Below are 21,850 nucleotides of genomic sequence, written 5' to 3'. Positions count from 1 at the left end.
CTTAAATCTCATACACCTAAGAGTAGGTATTGGTGCCCTTTAACTTAAATCTCATACACCTAAGATTGGGTAGTGGTGCCTTAAATCTTAAATCTCATACACCTAAGAATGGGTAGTGGTGCCTTAAATCTCATACACCTAAGAGTAGGTATTGGCGCCCTTTAACTTAAATCTCATACACCTAAGAGTGCGTAGTGGTGCCTTAAATCTCATACACCTAAGAGTAGGTATTGGTGCCTTTTAACTTAAATCTCATACACCTAAGAGTAGGTATTGGCGCCCTTTAACTTAAATCTCATACACCTAAGATTGGGTAGTGGTGCCTTAAATCTTAAATCTCATACACCTAAGAGTGGGTAGTTGTGCTCTTTAACTTAAATCTCATCCACCTAAGAGTAGGTATTGGTGCCCTTTAACTTAAATCTCATACACCTAAGAGTAGGTATTGGTGCCCTTTAACCTAAATCTCATACACCTAAGATTGGGTAGTGATGCCTTAAATCTTAAATCTCATACACCTAAGAGTGGGTAGTGGTGCCTTAAATCTCATACACCTTAGAGTAGGTAGTGGTGCCCTTTAACTTAAATCTCATACACCTAAGAGTAGGTATTGGTTCCTTCAATCTCATACACCTAAGAGTAGGAAGTGGTGCCTTAAATCTCATACACCTAAGAGTGGGTAGTTGTGCTCTTTAACTTAAATCTCATACACCTAAGAGTAGGTATTGGTGCCCTTTAACTTAAATCTCATACACCTAAGAGTAGGTATTGGTGCCCTTTAACTTAAATCTCATACACCTAAGAGTAGGTATTGGTGCCCTTTAACTTAAATCTCATACACCTAAGAGTGGGTAGTGGTGCCCTTTAACTTAAATCTCATACACCTAAGAGTAGGTATTGGTGCCCTTTAACTTAAATCTCATACACCTAAGAGTAGGTATTGGTGCCCTTTAACTTAAATCTCATACACCTAAGAGTGGGTATTGGTGCCCTTTAACTTAAATCTCATACACCTAAGAGTGGGTAGTGGTGCCCTTTAACTTAAATCTCATACACCTAAGAGTGGGTAGTGGTGCCTTAAATCTCATACACCTAAGAGTGGGTAGTGGTGCCTTAAATCTCATACACCTAAGAGTGGGTAGTGGTGCCTTAAATCTCATACACCTAAGAGTGGGTAGTGGTGCCTTAAATCTCATACACCTAAGAGTGGGTAGTGGTGCCTTAAATCTCATACACCTAAGAGTGGGTAGTGGTGCCTTAAATCTCATACACCTAAGAGTGGGTAGTGGTGCCTTAAATCTCATACACCTAAGAGTGGGTAGTGGTGCCCTTTAACTTAAATCTCATACACCTAAGAGTGGGTAGTGGTGCCCTTTAACTTAAATCTCATACACCTAAGAGTGGGTAGTGGTGCCCTTCAACTTAAATCTCGTACACGGAGTAGGTATTTAAGAGGTAATGGGTGCTGGGAGTAGATTGGTTGTATGGAGTTGGACGTGGTTACAGGGCGGTGGGGTTATATGTAAAGACTTTCGCCATCTGCACACCCGCTATTGATGACTTCAGTCCAATCATGGCGACTACGAGTCTGTGTCATACTACCGAAGTCTCCGCAAATCTTCGCTACACGAGGAGAGAGAGATGAACATAAACAATTTAGAAATTTACAATGGTAAACGACAAAATTGCATACAATCGTCCTCGGACCACGCATGTTGATTCATTTAGGATCGAGGCACACGTTGTAGACATTCGATACAGTCTATATCACAGAGGCACATACAGCAGTATCGTTCTACTGCTATCAACATTTCTGCCAATTTTAGACATGCTTATAATAATCAATATCTGGGAACAATTGACGTAAATATTATAAATCACATTTATTTAAAACAAGATTTTGAGTCATAACATTGCATATTAATGTAGCGGTTGATGATGTACGGAGGTGAAGCTTTGTAAACCATTCTTGTAGGTCCCCGGTGTGCCTTACACTCACTTACAACCCCATCAATAATACATAATCCTTTTAAACAAGTAACTGTTTTTGAGCTGGAGAAATCAATAAACAGGCTGAGAGAACATACAGTTTACTTCTACTGTAGCTAAACCAGGCCACAGCAAGAATCACATCAAACTAACTCAACTGTCTTCATGGAAACTCTCTTTACTGAGCTGTATTTAAGTGTACAACGTGGAAACTGTCTTATCAGGATAAACAATACCATGGAACCTGTGCTATCACGACAAACTATAAAGTAGAACCTGCCTTATCCAGACAAACTATAAAGTAGAACCTGCCTTATCCAGACACTCTTAACAGTAGAACCTGCCTTATCCAGACTCCCTAAACAGTTGAACCAGACTCATCCAGACTTTATAAATGATGAAGAATGCTGAGTGTGCTAAGACTTCAATGGGACAAACCAACATTTGACCTCTGTGATTAGCCTTCGTATCGAGTAACATTTGAGCTTTGTGATTAGCCTTCGTATCGAGTAACATTTGGCCTTTGTGATTAGCCTTCGTATCGAGTAACATTTGGCCTCTGTGATTAGCCTTCCTATCGAGTAGCATTTGACCTCTGTGATTAGGCTTCGTATCGAGTAACATTTGACCTTTGTGATTAGCCTTGGTATCGAGTAACATTTGACCTCTGTGATTAGCCTTCCTATCTAGTAGCATTTGACCTCTGTGATTAGCCTTCGTATCGAGTAACATTTGACCTCTGTGATTAGCCTTCGTATCAAGTAACATTTGACCTCTGTGATTAGCCTTCCTATCGAGTAGCATTTGACCTCTGTGATTAGCCTTCGTATCGAGTAACATTTGACCTCTGTGATTAGCCTTCGTATCGAGTAACATTTGAATCCGAATTCTCCGAAGTCCACAATGACCACTAGTACTGGTACTATTTGCTGCAGCGCCAAAACCTCACCATCACGCAATGATATGACCAGCAGTAATATTCATCCATCGATCAATAGCCTAACAATCATTAAACCATTCTATGCAGGTCGGCAGCCATTATCTGATGTCAGTCAGAACATGAAGCTTATTACCCAGGTCAAAACCAAGAATTAGTTGTAACATCACCAGAACTAAATTCTTCCTTCACATTGAAATCATCAAAGATCTTGACAGGTGAGATTTTTGTTACGCACTTGATGAACTTTTTGACCGTGTCACTCAATCAATGATGTTGATTAACTCCTGTAGAGGTAAAGGGCAGCACATACCAGCATCAGTAATGATGTATATGTACTGGGTGATTGGAAACATCTGTGGTGAGCATAGCGGTACTGGGTCACGATACTCAGGAAACACAGATCCTATACTCAGGTAACACAGATCCTATACTCAGGTATAACAGATCCTATACTCTAGTAACACAGATCCTATACTCAGGAAACACAAATCCTATACTCAGGTAACACAGATCCTATACTCAGGTAACACAGATCCTATACTCTAGTAACACAGATCCTTTACTCAGGCAACACAGATCCTATACTATCTATACTAAGCTCAGTCTCTTATTGTCTGAAACCTATTGAATGCAGAGTCAAATTTGGTAACAAGCACAATTTTTTCAAAACTTTTCACAAGACAATCCCCTCAAAAGTTGGTTTACTCCAGGAACTCAATAGAAATAAAGAACGATTTTACAGGCTAATTTCTCACAATGTTAAACAAGGCAAAGCAGTTTGAGCAATCAATAAGCCCTCATCACCGAACAAACTTTGGTATTTGACATTAAACAAAGGGCATCAACTCTGCATATAGCAGGGAACAGGACATGATTTCAGTATGCCATACTCAGCCATCCAAAGAGGTACTTAGTTACAAATTTTAGCAATTGACTTAAAACAGAGAATCACTCTGAACAACGGACTATAACTCTGTATAAAGAGAAAGGGCAATAACTCTGTATAAAGAGAAAGGGCAATAACTCTTAATAAAGAGGAAGGACAATAACTCTGTATAAAGAGAAAGGGCAATAAATCTGTATAAAGAGAAATGACAATAACTCTGTATATAAAAAGGGTTATAACTCTACATAAAGAGAAAGGGTATAACTCTGTATGAATAGAACGGGATATAACTCTGTTTCAATAGTCATACTCTGCAATCCAAAGAGGTATAGATGCGAAAACATTGGCAATTATAAGTGACAGAGTATTTTAGTTACCACGGACAAAGCAAAGCACATATTGATGGAGGGAGTCCAAACCTATACTCCTCTTCAGTACTACAAATAGTCGACTAGTAAGGTAACTCTGTGTAGCGTAAAACTCACTTGATCATATTCAGGAACAACGGAAAAAAATCCAATTACTCCACTTTATTATTCTGTCTCCATTGTTCCATCACTTGCCATTCAGGAACAGCACAAACTTGGGGTGAAGAAGTTCTAAAACATTGTTGGTAGTTAACTAGAGAAGGCTTCCATTTACTCATTTTAAGAAAACTAAATTTAAAAGGATTTCATTTAATCTGGTAAAGCAATTTGCGACACTTAAAATGTCAGTGAGAGCAGACGAGTGTTTTAACCTGTGCTCACTGTAAGCCTGGGTTTAGTGGTGAAGAAGGAGAGATAGAAATCGGGGTATTGATTTTAAACGTTACATCATATTCGTACAGCAGTGGAAGATCACAGCACCAGATAACACAATCAAGAAAAAAAATGGTTTCTATGATCCTATTGGAGCGACCTCATTCTTATTACAAATTGGTTCTCTACTTTAAACAATCCCTTAATCCTACGACTGCCTGTAACAATGTGACTATATAGCACAAGCCTTAGCTTCTGCAAGTTTCTTCTCCCAAATAACGCAAGTAATTGATTATTACTGTATCTGCTGTTGTGGAGCTGGGATCGTCGCGGTGAGAAAGCCCAGGCTTTGGCCGAGCGTTATGATGTCCTGGGAATTATGCCAGTCGTCAGCAAGAGTTACGAAAACGGGCAATGTCAATCCGCACGAGGGGCTTATCGGCCTTAGCAGTGCGATCAATAACGTCTTATTATAATGTCTCTTGTACACAGAAGTGTTGGAGCTACTGCAACAGATAGCAACACCGTAGCTTGATCTGGATCATGGACGCACACCACATCATACATTGGTCCCCTGCGTCTTCCCCATGCTGGAGCTCTGCGAGAATTTATCACGGCTACATTTAAGTCACTTAAGCACATGTTGATTTCCGAAAGTGAAATGAACAGGCCTACACAAAGTGATATTGTTATTAATAAGGCATGTCCAACTGATCAATGATCTGATGACAATCCCTAGCTACAGACACATACCACTCACTTAGACACAACCCCTAGCTACCCACATACCACACACTTAGACACAACTCCTAGCTAGACACATACCACACACTTAGACACAATCCCTAGCTACAGACACATACCACACACCAAGACACAATCCCTAGCTACAGACACATACCACACATTTAGACACAATCCCTAGCTAGACACATACCACACACTTAGACACAATTCCTAGCTACAGACACATACCACACACTAAGACACAATCCCTAGCTACAGACGCATACCACACACTTAGACACAATCCCTAGCTACAGACACATACCACACACTAAGACACAATCCCTAGCTACAGACGCATACCACACACTTAGACACAATCCCTAGCTACAGACACATACCACACACTAAGACACAATCCCTAGCTACAGACACATACCACACACTTAGACACAATCCCTAGCTACAGACACATACCACACACTAAGACACAATCCCTAGCTACAGACACATACCACACACTTAGACACAATCCCTAGCTACAGACACATACCACACACTAAGACACAATCCCTAGCTACAGACACATACCACACACTAAGACACAATCCCTAGCTACAGACACATACCACACACTTAGACACAATCCCTAGCTACAGACACATACCACACACTAAGACACAATCCCTAGCTACAGACACATACCACACACTTAGACACAATCCCTAGCTACAGACACATACCACACACTAAGACACAATCCCTAGCTACAGACACATACCACACACTTAGACACAATCCCTAGCTACAGACACATACCACACACTAAGACACAATCCCTAGCTACAGACACATACCACACACTTAGACACAATCCCTAGCTACAGACACATACCACACACTAAGACACAATCCCTAGCTACAGACACATACCACACACTTAGACACAATCCCTAGCTACAGACACATACCACACACTAAGACACAATCCCTAGCTACAGACACATACCACACACTTAGACACAATCCCTAGCTACAGACACATACCACACACTAAGACACAATCCCTAGCTACAGACACATACCACACACTTAGACACAATCCCTAGCTACAGACACATACCACACAATTAGACACAACCCCTAGCTAGACACATACCACACACTTAGACACAATCCCTAGCTACAGACACATGCCACACACTTAGACACAATCCCTAGCTACAGACACATACCACACACTAAGACACAATCCCTAGCTACAGACACATACCACACACTTAGACACAATCCCTTACTACAGACACATACCACACACTAAGACACAATCCCTAGCTACAGACACATACCTCACACCAAGACACAATCCCTTGCTACAGACACATACCACACACTTAGACACAATCCCTAGCTACAGACACACACCACACACTAAGACACAATCCCTAGCTACAGACACATTCCACACACTTAGACACAATCCCTAGCTACAGACACATACCTCCCACCAAGACCCAATCCCTTGCTACAGACACATACCACACACTAAGACACTCGCTAGATCCATACCATACACCAAGACACAATCCCTAGCTACAGCCCCATACCACACACCAAGACACAATCCCTAGCTACATACACATACCACACACTTAGACACAATCCCTAGCTACAGACAGATACCACACACTAAGACACAATCCCTAACTACATACACATACCACACACTAAGACACAATCCCTAGCTACAGACACATACCACACACTTAGACACTAGCTACAGACACATACCACACACTAAGACACTAGCTAGATCCATACCATACACCAAGACACAATCCCTAGCTACAGACCCATACCACACACCAAGACACTAGCTAGATCTATACCATACACCAAGACACAAACCCTAGAGACAGACCCATACCACACCCTAAGACACAACCCCTAGCTACAGACACACACCACACACTAAGACACAAACCCTAGCTACAGACCCATACCACACACCAAGACACTAGCTAGATCTATACCATACACCAAGACACAATCCCCAGCTACAGACACATACCACAAACTAAGACACAATCCCTTGCTCCAGACCCATACCACACACGAAGACGCAACCCCTAGCTACAGACAGACACGACACACTAAGACACAATTCCTAGCTCCAGACCCATACCACACCCGTAGACACAATCCCTAGCTGCAGACACATACCACACACTAAGACACAATCCCTAGCTACAGACACATACCACACACTAAGACGCAACCCCTAGCTACAGACACATACCACACACTATGACACTAGCTACATGTCATGTTGGCCTTGGTAACGTAGATTATACATGTTGTATTGGCCTTGGTAATGCAGATAATACATTATGTGTTGGCGTTGGTTACGCAGATTATACATGTTGTATTGGCCTTGGTAGCACACACCATACATGTCGTGTTGTCCTTGGTAACACAGACCACACATGTTGTGTTGGCCTTGGTAACGCACACCATACATGTCGTGTTGTCCTTGGTTACACAGACCATACATGTTGTGTTGGCCTTGGTAACACACACCATACATGTCGTGTTGTCGTTGGTTACACAGACCATACATGTCGTGTTGTCCTTGGTTACTCAGACCATACATGGTGTATTGGCCTTGGTTACACAGACCATACATGCTGAGCTGCCCTAGAATAGACTGACCATACATGCTGAGTTGCCCTAAAATACACAGACCATACATGCTGTGCCGGCCATCAGCTATGCCCCAGACCCTATCATTACACTTACCCTAACCTGGGCATTAGGAGCCATAACATGGATGCTTACATTATTGATCTCAACAAAAACAGGCATGTTTCCCCATTTCCTCGATGGTGGGATCTATATCAAAATAGCGGCCATTAGTCCGCTAGGCTTGGAAAAGGTCAGGCCAAACAGAAAGAACCAACAAAAATTCATTTGGCGATTGACATGAGTTGTTCGGACAATAATTGTTTGTTAGGCAAAAGACAGAACTTCAACTCAGCAGAAAAACTAGGTGATTCCCTGTGGTGTAACATGATAAACTCCCATAAATGTGCCACAAATTGGACGATGGTCCCGAGGCCCCCCACTTATTGTAAATGCTTTCATTTGTTTTCTGGATATTTTGAAATACTAACAGTGGAGTAGTGTGGCTATCTTGTCCCACAAACATCAAACACATCTAAACAACTGAATTATCATAGTAAAGAGAAACAAAACCTTTCTTATCTGAAACATTTCTATAAAAGAACTTGCCTAATTTGACACATTTCAATAACATTAAAACCTGTATTATCGGACCAATTTATTTAACGTCATAACCTGTCTGATAAGACATATTTTCGTAATGATAAAACCTGTCTAATTTGACATTCCTATAACATTGGAACCTGAATAATTTGGGAAAAAACTCATCTGAGATATTCCAGTAACAACAAACCTGTCTTATCTGACACATTCCAGTTACAAGAAAACCTGTGTAATCAGACAAGTTCCTCAACAATGCCATACACCAATAATATGGAAAATATTAAAATTGACGAACACTCATTTTTTTGGGTATTTTTTCCAATAAAAGGCCCCCAGCTGATGGAATGTTTAGATCATAGTTGTATAACTATAACACGAACGTTTCAACAAATGTTCCTGGTTAATTGACAAAGTGTGGAGCCTCCTGAATAGAACCAGTGAAATACGACACATGTTACTGGTATCATCAGTACTTTGTATGACAGTAAACAAATAAACAAATAACAAATACACTATGGATGACTATTTTATAAGAAATAGCTCCTAAACTTTCTCAAATCATTTACATGATTTTTAACTCCTTGAACCAATCCCTATGGTCCAGCATTTTTATGAACATCTGAGAGAAGCATAGCAATACCTCAAAAGAAGTGCAATAAAGCCTGCCAGCCTTGCATTATACAATGTCCCCCTTGAAGCCAACCATTGACAGCCCTCCAGCTGTGACTGGATAGCGCAAACAGTTTCCAAAGAGATTCTGGAATTATCTCTCTCGAGGAGGAGCTGAGGATGTGGGCCCTAACTTCTGTTGACAAGCTGTATGCTGCCTTTGTAACATGCCCAGTTACAGAGTGATAATTGGACATTGAAGCTCCATGGATTTGACGTTTGTTTGTTTTATCCCAGTCCTATATTTGTTTGTAACTCCACTGGGCCATATTGCTGAGTAGTGCTGAAGTGCTGAATCGGTTTCAGCCCCAGCATCTGTAGCAATTTCATAAAAGCCGCAGGAGGACAGATGATATGTTTAGTGCAGGAACAGAAAGAGAGGATAAAGACTATAACATGTCAAACCTACTGTCCTTGTACCATTCTTTCCTCCCTATTCTCCCTTCCTTACCCCCACACCCACAACCCTTCTGTGTGCCCCCCATTTCCTTTTCTCTCCCTTTTCTATACCTCTCCTCCACTTTCCTACCTTGACCCCTAGACCCTAGATCATTGTCTTTATTAAGCTTGCCTACACAGTCGAGGGCTAATCATTTTTTCTCCCGTTTTTTCACCCCTCCCACCCCGCACTCACTTGTCTCCTCATCCTAATCCCTAGACACCCCTAGAAGGTCGTCTTACAGCGAGTTTGCCTACTCAGTCGAGGGTTAATCAACTTTTACCTTCATTAGAACACAAAGGCCATTCATGTATGTAAGTATACGTACCTACACAATACATGTTTCTGCATCCAATAATTGATGCAGACATCAACCCGACTGCCTTTGTCATGATCACGCCCCACTCTCTCATTCCCTGTATGTCATTCCGACACCTAATTACCTCACACAACTACAGTAGAGCTTGCCGTCTGCTTCTCTCTTTTATACCATCAGCTTCAACACTTAATCAAATTTTTAAATAGAATTATTTTGTTCAGAGCAAAACTTCCTAATCAACTTCATGAAAAAACATCCCTTCATTCATGTTTATCGTGAAATCTCCAAACATGGATTTAAAGAGCAAACTGGTTTTGTTTCCTTGTTCTTTACAAAAGATTAAAAATAGATTTGTTTCTTGAAACATTTTCCTAAACTTGTGATAAACACGCTGAGGGATACCTGACCTTGGCTGCAGGCTCAAGGTCATCATGATTCAGCAGGAACCCAGACAGACACACTGGAGCCATTCGGTCTATGGTCAACCTCCCTTACCCATCTAAATGAAATGAACTACTCCCTTTTTTATGTGGAATGGTCCACTTATGTTTTCTGGGTAATCACCATTACGTCAACTTCATTCATCGGGATCAAACATGCATGTCCCATCAGACGGCCAGGAATGCGTACAGGTACGTTAGTGGCGTGACACCTGCACATATATGTGTCACACAACGCACCGACATGCCTGCCGTGTACACTCATTCAACCTTCTGATGTATTTTTTCTTCAATGATAGAAGTGGCGCAATGAACATTTGTGAAGCCAACATCAGATGCACTGATACCAGATCACATGATCAACTATAGAAAAAATAAAAAATTAGATGAAAAATATACAAAAAAGTCAATCTAACAAAACAATAGGCCTAAAGATCCTGTATTGCTTGAATGTTTGTATTTGTTACCTTAAACAGAAAATGAATTGAAAATATTTCTAATATTGCATCATGGTAGCAATCTTATAGATATTTATTAACCCATTAAATTACATAAGAAACACTTTGTAAGGGCAGAAAGGGCAGAAGGAACACTTCTATAAATTCTAGTTAAAATTGATTGTATGGAACTTACAAATTAGGCAACAATATTTCAGCCAAGATTGGCCATCTTTGATTTTGAATCCACAAAAAAATTGTAAACACATGGTGAGAACCATGAGAGGATTATTTGTCAAAATATGTCAAAACCTGCCTGAAGTTAAAAATGTCTTCGCTAATCTGGGGTCAATGTGGACATCTCGGATTTTAAATCAGCATGCAGACCAAAATGTGTGGCCAGTACCGCAGACCAAAATGTGTGGCCAGTACCGCAGACCAAAATGTGTGGCCAGTACCGCAGACCAAAATGTGTGGCCAGTACCGCAGACCAAAATGTGTGGCCAGTACCGCAGACCAAAATGTGTGGCCAGTACCGCAGACCAAAATGTGTGGCCAGTACCGCAGACCAAAATGTGTGGCCAGTACCGCAGACCAAAATGTGTGGCCAGTACCGCAGACCAAAATGTGTGGCCAGTACCGCAGACCAAAATGTGTGGCCAGTACCGTGTATCATTTATATCCTAGCTGGTTAAAACTAGTCAGGTAGACCTTGAACATTTTACCTATTTCTACTACTGGGTCCTACCTAACAGGAAGTCTAACCCTTTATACATTTATAGAGTCCTACCTATCAGGAAATCTAACCCTTTATACATTTATAGAGTCCTCCCTATCAGGAAGTCTAACCCTTTATACATTTATAGAGTCCTACCTATCAGGAAGTCTAACCCTTTATACATTTATATCCTAGCTGGTTAGAGCTTGAACATTTTACCTATTTCTACTACTGGGTCCTACCTATCAGGAAATCTATACCTTTATACATTTATATCCTACCTGGTTAGAGCTTGAACATTTTACCTATTTCTATCACTGAGTCCTACCTATCATGAAGTCTAACCCTTTATACATTTATAAGTGAAACTGACTCCATTGCATGCTGAATGATGTTCAAATAAATCAAGCTATACTTAAGGAGAAGAGTTACACATTTCTCCTTTTGGCCCCACCCCTCTGCCCCCTGTGGGAGGGTGACACAACTTAAGAAAAAATATGAATCCCCTTAATCTAGGATGATGCATATATATATAAGGTTAAAAACCTCTCTGGCCTTTCAAATAAAAAATATGAAGAAATATTATTTAAAGGGCAAGTAATCTTCAATAGTATGGCTATTGCATGAGCCTTGCCCCTCTGCCTCTAGGGGGCCAGATCAATTTAGTCTCATTGAGACAGGTGTGCTTACAATTAAGTTAAGAACATCATATAGTACAAATTTTGGATTTATTTTCATTGTTTCTTTAATATATTTTGTAGTACATGGCAAAGCTACAAGATTTATTTTCATTGTTTCTTTAATATATTTTGTAGTATATGGCAAAGCTACAAGATTTATTTTCATTGTTTCTTTAATATATTTTGTAGTATATGGCAAAGCTACAAGATTTATTTTCATTGTTTCTTTAATATATTTTGTAGTATATGGCAAAGCTACAAGATTTATTTTCATTGTTTCTTTAATATATTTTGTAGTATATGGCAAAGCTACAAGATTTATTTTCTATCATTTGAAGGAGTTTCCATCGCAGTAAATTGTTACTCAGATCACCAGATAACGTTTCATATCCCACAGAGGTCTTTGGTCCGTATCAATAACACCCATGTTTATCTCAAGAACTCAATAAATGTTCCCATACTATTACTGAATCAAGAAATGATACCAACACGAAACATCTTTCCTGAACAAATTCAAATTACCATCCTCCAAATTCAATTGTTCTTCTCAATAACCAGAGCCTTAAACTAAATTTTCCTGACTTTTTTGTCGCCGAAATGTCATCTGACTTGACAAAATTCAATCTGTACAGGGCTCCACTGTCTGTGCGCTGATTGCCTAATTTGGTTACCATTTCCCCTTCACTCTGAGCCTAGGTTACTGCCGTCTGCGTCTGTGCACGAGGCAGAACTAAAAACACTCCACTTTTGAAAAGTCACATTGACAAGGCTAATATAATAATAGCTCTATCGTAATTACACTGTACTAAAACATATAAGACTGCATAGGGTTGCCGAACAGAAATAAACGTGTAGGTGAACTGTAGGAAATAGGTGCAGGATGGCAGGGAAGTACAATGGGTGGTGTCAGTAACTGACCAGTTTAAAACCTCTGCACTGTGTACAATGTCCGAAAATCTCATTTTTGGAATCTTTCAAAAACACATAAATGATATTTTTTTTTAAAAATGGACAACCTGAGCTTGGAATTCACATTTTATTTTAAATGTAAGGACAACATTTTGGGGAACTAAAGTTTTGGTGAAGAGAGTTAAGGAGATCAATGAGCATGCCAGGGGAAATGTTTTGGGGACAAGAACTTGAGTTTGGGGAAAGATTTTTAGAGAGCAGTTTAGGTAACATGTTAAAAATTGAACTGAACAGTAAGATTTCGGATAACAATCCTTGGTATGAAGGCTTTGAGTGAGAACAGTTTGGAAAACAAACAATTTGGTTGACAAACTAGTTTGGGACAAAATCTTACAGACAAGACAAAATGATAAATACAGTAGTGGGATACCGCGTGATCAATCCTCACAATGATATCTGGTTAGTACCAGAAGAACCTTACTCCCTCTACCCAATGATATTTGGTTAGTACCAGAAGAACCTTACACCCTCTACCCAATGAGATCTGGTTAGTACCAGAAGAACCTTACTCCCTCTTCCCAATGATATCTGGTTAGTACCAGGAGAACGTTACTCCCTCTACCCAATGATATCTGGTTAATACCAGAAGTACCTTAGTCCCTCTACCCAATGATATCTGGTTAGTACCAGAGGAACCTTACTCCCTTTACCCAATGATATCTGGTTAGTACCAGAAGACCCTTACCCCCTCTACCCAATGATATCTGGTTAGTACAAGAAGAACCTTACTCCCTCTACCCAATGATATTTGGTTAGTACCAGAAGAACCTTACACCCTCTACCCAATGAGATCTGGTTAGTACCAGAAGAACCTTACTCCCTCGACCCAATGATATCTGGTTAGTACCAGGAGAACCTTAATCCCTCTACCCAATGATATCTGGGTAGTACCAGAAGAACCTTTCTCCCTCTGCCCAATGATATCTGGTTAGTACCAGGAGAACCTTAATCCCTCTACCCAATGATATCTGGGTAGTACCAGAAGAACCTTTCTCCCTCTGCCCAATGATATCTGGTTAGTACCAGAAGAACCCTACTCCCTCTACCCAATGATATCTGGTTAATACCAGAAGTACCTTAGTCCCTCTACCCAATGATATCTGGTTAGTATCTGGTTAGTACCAGAAGAACCTTACTACCTTTACCCAATGATATCTGGTTAGTACCAGAAGACCCTTACCCCCTCTACCCAATGATATCTGGTTAGTACAAGAAGAACCTTACTCCCTCTACCCAATGATTTCTGGTTAGTACCAGGAGAACCTTACTTCCTCTACCCAATGATATCTGGTTAGTACCAGACGAACCTTCCTCCCTCTACCCAATGATATCTGGTTAGTTCCAGAAGAACCTTACTCCCTCTACCCAATGATTTCTGGTTAGTACCAGGAGAACCTTACTTCCTCTACCCAATGATATCTGGTTAGTACCAGAATAACCTTACTCCCTCTACCCAATGATATTTGGTTAGTACCAGAAGAACCTTACTCCCTCTTCCCAATGATATCTGGGTAGGACCAGAAGAACCTTACTCCCTCTACCCAATGATTTCTGGTTAGTACCAGGAGAACCTTACTTCCTCTACCCAATGATATCTGGTTAGTACCAGGAGACCCTTACTCCCTCTACCCAATGATATCTGGGTAGTACCAGAAGAACCTTACTCCCTCTACTCAATGATATCTGGTTAGTACCAGGAGAACCTTACCCCCTCTACCCAATGATATCTGGTTAGTACCAGACGAACCTTCCTCCCTCTACCCAATGATATCTGGTTAGTTCCAGAAGAACCTTACTCCCTCTACCCAATGATTTCTGGTTAGTACCAGGAGAACCTTACTTCCTCTACCCAATGATATCTGGTTAGTACCAGAGGAACCTTACTCCCTTTACCCAATGATATCTGGTTAGTACCAGAAGACCCTTACTCCCTCTACCCAATGATATCTGGTTAGTACCAGGAGAACCTTACTCCCTCTACCCAATGATATCTGGTAAGTACCAGAAGAACCTTACACCCTCTACCCAATGATATCTGGTTAGTACCAGAAGAACCTTACTCCCTTTACCCAATGATATCTGGTTAGTACCAGAAAAACCTTACTCCCTCTATCCAATGATATCTGGTTAGTACCAGAAGAACCTTACTCCCTCTATCCAATGATATCTGGTTAGTACCAGAAAAACCTTACTCCCTCTACCAAATGATATCTGGGTAGTACCAGAAGAACCTTACTACCTTTACCCAATGATATCTGGTTCATACCCAAAGCACCTTACTCCCTCTACCCAATTATATCTGGTTAGTACCAGAAAAACCTTCCTCCCTCTATCCAATGATATCTGGTTAGTTCCAGAAGAACCTTACTCCCTCTCCCCAATGATATCTGGGTAGTACCAGAAGAACCTTACTCCTCTACCCAATGATATCTGGTTAGTACCAGAAGAACCTTACTCCCTCTACCCAATGATAGCTTCAACCTCCAGTGCTCTCTACTCTTCAGCTATAATTCATGGTTCCGAGATTCAGTTTCTTGGGGAACATAAATCTGTGTAAGTCTGAGACCTGCCATTAGGAACACTGACCCATTACAGCGCAGCAAGGCAGTACTTACCATGTCCAGACATTACAAAATGTATCTGTCCATCAGACGACTACTACCAAGCTAATTAGTCAGTGTCGAAAACTCCTTTGGGTTTGGAGGATATTTTTGGAACTGCCATTACACTGTCCACCCCACAGTACGTGTCATTAACCATTACAAATAATGACCCTGAGGAGTAGTAGTAGTAGGAGAGATTGACCTCAGCGAACTGTGACCTTATGACCTTATAAGCCTCACCTTGGATCAGCATTTTTACTATCACAAATCTTGGCAGAACTCTCCTGATTGGACTAGTGATAAGCCAGTAGGACAATGAAAATCTAACAGTCATGCAATCGTTTGCATGTGCTAATACTACAATCTTCTGGCAGCTTTCCGTAAACTGTACACACCTCATGATTAAAAGTAAACTACCTATAACTCTATTGGCACTGACAGTTTATCTCTGATCCAACCTCAGTGGCACTGACAGTTCACCTCTGACCCAACCTCAGTGGCACTGTCAGTTCACCTCTGATCCAACCTCAGTGGCACTGACAGTTCACCTCTGACCCAACCTCAGTGGCACTGACAGTTCACCTCTGACTGAACCTCAGTGGCACTTGTACTGACAGTCCACCTTTGACTGAACCTCAGTTGCATCCTATGGTTGAAAATTTCATATTACAGAGATACTGGAAGCTTTCCTTTTGCAGGTTGAGGTGGTTGGACCACAAATGGACTGAACTGTTTCAAGATATAGTGTAGACCATTTGCATTGAGATAATTAAAGGAAAGCCTTTTAGGTATCATGTACCATTGATATGTGGCTCAGTGGTAGAAGGTCAAACAACTGATCACAGTTATCATAGCAATTTTAGTGCAGTTGTGCAAATGGGTACCACTGCATGCTGAAATGGAAATCACTGCCATCTTTCCTGACCTCCATCAAATGTTTGGATAAGTTATATCTATGAGAGCAAATTTAAGCTTTATTACAGGAGGAATCAGCCAAAAGCATGTATTACCTGTGTAAACTGCACTCTGTATAAAGTAGAACCTGTATAATCTAGATACCTGTATAGTATCACCGAATACATTTCTATGTATATTGAACTTGTATAATTTGAAAACTTGTATAATTTGAAAAGAAAGTTTTGTTCCCTGTCAAATTCTTTTAGACAGATGGCACGGTTGTATTTCAAAATAGCTAAAGACATATAATGGATCCTTGCTCCTGTGCTTTGGTGGGCTGGTGATTTTTATACATACACTACAGTACAACTTGTCTGAACAAACTCCTACGGAGATCTATTCTGGTCCAGCTAGACAGGCTTCAGATAGAATAGGTTTCCTTTACATTATGAAATAAAACGCAGGAAACTCAGCCTATACAAACAATGCTGTATACCATGGTGCTGTGGTTGACAGGTGGCTCAGCCTATACAAACAATGCTGTATAGCATAGTGCTGTGGTAGACAGGAAGCTCAGCCTATACAAACGATGCTGTATACCATGGGGCTGTGGTAGACAGGAAGCTCAGCCTATACAAACAATGCTGTATACCATGGGGCTGTGGTAGACAGGAAGCTCAGCCTATACAAACGAAACTGTATACCATGGTGCTGTGGTAGACAGGTGGATCAGCCTGTACAAACAATACTGTATACCATGGTGCTGTGGTAGACAGGTAGCTCAGCCTATACAAACAATGCTGTATCCCATGGTGCTGTGGTAGACAGGTGGCTCAGCCTGTACAAGCAATACTGTATACCATGGTGCTGTGGTAGACAGGTAGCTCCTATACAAACAATACTGTATACCATGGTGCTGTGGTAGACAGGTAGCTCAGCCTATACAAACAATACTGTATACCATGGTGCTGTGGTAGACAGGTGTCTCAGCCTGTACAAACAATGCTGTATACCATGGTGCTGTGGTTGACAGGTGGCTCAGCCCATACAAACAATGCTGTATACCATGGTGCTGTGGTTGACAGGTGGCTCCGCCTATACACACAATGCTGTATACCATGGTGCTGTGGTAGACAGGAGGCTCAGCCTATACAAACAATGCTGTATACCATGGGGCTGTGGTAGACAGGAAGCTCAGCCTATACAAACGATGCTGTATACCATGGTGCTGTGGTAGACAGGTAGCTCCTATACAAACAATACTGTATACCATGGTGCTGTGGTAGAAAGGTAGCTCAGCCTATACAAACAATGCTGTATACCATGGGGCTGTGGTAGACAGGAAGCTCAGCCTATACAAACAATGCTGTATACCATGGTGCTGTGGTAGGCAGGAAGCTCAGCCTATACAAACAATGTTGTATACCATGGTGCTGTGGTAGACAGGTGGCTTAGCCTATACAAACAATGCTGTATACCATGGTGCTGTGGTAGACAGGTAGCTCAGCCTATACAAACAATACTGTATACCATGATGCTGTGGTAGACAGGTGGCTCAGCCTGTACAAGCAATACTGTATACCATGGTGCTGTGGTAGACAGGTAGCTCCTATACAAACAATACTGTATACCATGGTGCTGTGGTAGAAAGGTAGCTCAGCCTATACAAACAATGCTGTATACCATGGGGCTGTGGTAGACAGGAAGCTCAGCCTATACAAACGATGCTGTATACCATGGTGCTGTGGTAGACAGGAAACTCAGCCTATACAAACAATGCTGTATACCATGGTGCTGTGGTTGACAGGTGGCTCAGCCTATACAAACAATGCTGTATAGCATAGTGCTGTGGTAGACAGGAAGCTCAGCCTATACAAACGAAACTGTATACCATGGTGCTGTGGTAGACAGGTGGATCAGCCTGTACAAACAATACTGTATACCATGGTGCTGTGGTAGAAAGGTAGCTCAGCCTATACAAACAATGCTGTATACCATGGTGCTGTGGTAGACAGGTGGATCAGCCTGTACAAACAATACTGTATACCATGGTGCTGTGGTAGAAAGGTAGCTCAGCCTATACAAACAATGCTGTATACCATGGTGCTGTGGTAGACAGGTGGCTTAGCCTATACAAACAGTGCTGTATACCATGGTGCTGGTGGTTATGATAATTTTTGTATGTCTGGTTTAAAGTCTTTCTGATTCCTAAGGGTTTTGTAAAGGCAGGTTAAATTACTTTATTTTGATAAATTTGGGATTGTCTTCATAACCCCTGTTTAATCTGGAAACCTGTATAAACCAGACTCTTATCATGGACAAACAATTTAGGTAATTTTATGTAATTAAAACCTGTGTAATTAAGAAACCTTCTATTCTGAACAACAGCTGTTGAGGAAATCAGTTTAAACCGGTATTGTTGTACATTCAGTCTAGTAGACCATTCACATAATATTTATAATATGACTACTGAAGGTTCTGTTCTGAGCTCAAACCGCCAAAGCCTGGTCAGCTTCAAAATTCATGATGTCAAAATTCTGAGACATATATTTGAAATATTTTTCAAATTATCCATTTTTTTTTGTTTGCTCAACATTTCAGTCCCTAAGGATTTTATCTCAATCATAAATATCAGCATTTTTCAGAATTTAAAGGTCTCTTCACAATTTTATTTAAGGTTATTATGAATTTAATATAAGCTGACCAGGTTTTGAGTTAGCTCTGAAAAAATTTGCATGCACTTCCAATTTGTCACTTAGTCACCATTCATATCCCTTTAAAAATCAGTATCATTTCTAGTTTTTTCAATAATGATATCTTATCAATTATCAGTGCCCCATGCGGGAGAAATGCCACTTAACAAACTACAGCATCAATAATACACCCAATTATGCAAATGTTTCTTACCCTTAAGTCTAGGCCAATGGCTGCTGCCTGTGTATGTCAACTTGGGATTTACTGATATAACAATCCACACTCACTAGATAACGTGGGCTTATTTTGAGTCTGTTTGCAGCCATTTTCAATACAAATTGGTTTATCATGCATGTTTGATCACTAAAAACTACTCTGTCTAAGCAAATTTTTTGAAAAATACATACTGCTCTAAAACAATCTGTTAATTACCCGTACAATACAATTTTCATTACCTTGTTAAATTCACACAGATTAAAAAGTCATGAAACAGTATCCTTAAACAATGTTTTCTAGCTAAACAGAAAATAACTAGATAAACTGCAAAATCTTTGACAAAGATAGAAGATAAAATAATGGCTTGGCTTGACTCACCGTCAGCAGTATCAATAGTCTGTGCCCGCCAACAGTGCAATCACAAGTCAAAGTGGATTCGCTGCGATCTCTTATTCAGCCATTTTCCCAAGCCTCGTCTCATCCGCTAAATCCTGCGTTAATGTAAGAAAGAAAGATTGCAACAACAAAAAATCGGTGCAAGCTAGAGAAGCCCACTCTTGTCAGTAGATGGGAATTAACTTAAGCTTCACTGTTCTTAAAAACAATTTCTTCACTGATCCGTTTGGCTTTATCTTTTTCTCCTTTTTTCTCTATACCTCTTGGAGAGAAGGAATTAAATCAGTAGGATCTAAACCCTATTAGGACAGATTCCGCCACAATCCAAGATGATGCTTTAAAGTGTATCCGTCACTTTTTCTGTTATCTGACAGACTTCAGAAAACTGGATCCATAAGTGAATATGCAAAGACACACAAAAATTAAGATGGCCACTCAAGGCTTTTTGCACGACGGGGAAAATACCAACTCCCCAAAACTGGTCAGAAATAAAGTTGACGTAATTAGTACATAGGGTTTGGTGGTTGTGTTAGTCGAATGCCTGGAGTGGGTTAGAGTAATGCATTACTACTATATCAACACGCTCCAAACAATAGGCAAACCATCTCCCCGAAAAAATCAATGGATTGAAACACTGAGAACAAGCTTTGGTACATACGCTTAGGCCCCAGCTATACAGCACGGAGGTTCAGGCTGTAGGCAATCTCAAGGTAGGGCGGGCACTTACAGAGTTAGGAACCAGGGCAAGCACTTACAGAGTTAAGAACCAGGGCAGGCACTTACAGAGTTAAGAACCAGGGCGGGCACTGACAGAGTTAAGAACCAGGGCGGGCACTTACAGAGTTAATAACCAGGGCGGGCACTTACAGAGTTAAGAACCAGGGCGGGCACTTACAGAGTTAAGAACTAGGGCGGGCACTTACTGAGTTAAGAACCAGGGCGGGCACTTACAGAGTTAAGAACTAGGGCGGGCACTTACAGAGTTAAGAACCAGGGCGGGCACTTACAGAGTTAAGAACCAGGGCGGGCACTTACAGAGTTAAGAACCAGGGCGGGCACTTACAGAGTTAAGAACCAGGGCGGGCACTCAGAGGAGTTGGTAGGGTGTACACTAACATAACAAAGATAAGGAGGCAGGGCGGCCGCTCACAGAGGTTTGAAAGTAGGGCAAAAACGTACTGAATTAAAAGGGCAAGTATTAAGGTGGCTCCACACTTTCGCAATTAACCAGCAAAATTCGTTGAAACTTTCATATAATGGTTATGCAACGATGAAGAGTTGATTTTATGAAAATCTAAACATTCCGATAGTTTGGGGACATTTTTGGAAAAAATACCACAAAAATGAATTTTCGTCAATTTTAATATTTTCCGGTTTTTTTTTTGTTTGCGTGTGGCATTGTTCGGAACAATAAAAACAATAATAAAATGAAAAGAAGCATTTCTAATTAACCCTAAAAATATTTTATTTATCACAAAATATGTAACACATGTTACACAAAGTGTTTTTTATTGAATTTGTATAGATAAAAGTGATTATCTACAAGCTAAAAGCAAACAGGACACAAAGATCTATACATATAAAATGGGAAATTGATCAAAATATACACAATGGCTTTATAATTAATTTATTTTACATTTTCCATTAATTTGAACCGGGTGATAGTTATCTTCCTTGAAAAAAATCGAAACTTTTTGCAGAGGGATGACATTTACACAATGATAGTTGTCTCTGTTTACATATAACAACAAGAGGCCCAATGGGCCTGCATCGCTCACCTGGTATAAAACTCACACTTGTAACCTTA

At 40.6% G+C, this 21,850-nt stretch overlaps 1 protein-coding gene across 5 annotated transcripts in view; it reads right to left on the bottom strand.

The window, feature by feature from the left end:
- Positions 1-20,556, bottom strand: part of LOC110450747 (tyrosine-protein phosphatase Lar-like) — a 277,405-nt gene extending 256,849 nt beyond the window's left edge. For 2 of the 5 annotated variants that reach the window (XM_021498477.1, XM_021498469.1), the window contains exon 1: positions 20,026-20,554. The gene's annotated coding sequence lies outside the window, so the exon portion shown is untranslated. Of the gene's footprint in view, positions 1-20,025 lie in introns of all 5 variants that reach the window. The other 3 variants (XM_021498451.1, XM_021498459.1, XM_021498482.1) reach the window with 3 other exon arrangements.
- Between the last annotated feature and the right edge of the window lie 1,294 nt (positions 20,557-21,850).

This window comes from Mizuhopecten yessoensis, unplaced genomic scaffold, assembly GCF_002113885.1.
Source record: "Mizuhopecten yessoensis strain PY_sf001 unplaced genomic scaffold, ASM211388v2 scaffold549, whole genome shotgun sequence".
Taxonomy (NCBI): domain Eukaryota; kingdom Metazoa; phylum Mollusca; class Bivalvia; order Pectinida; family Pectinidae; genus Mizuhopecten; species Mizuhopecten yessoensis.
This window is presented reverse-complemented; position numbering and strand designations above follow the sequence as displayed.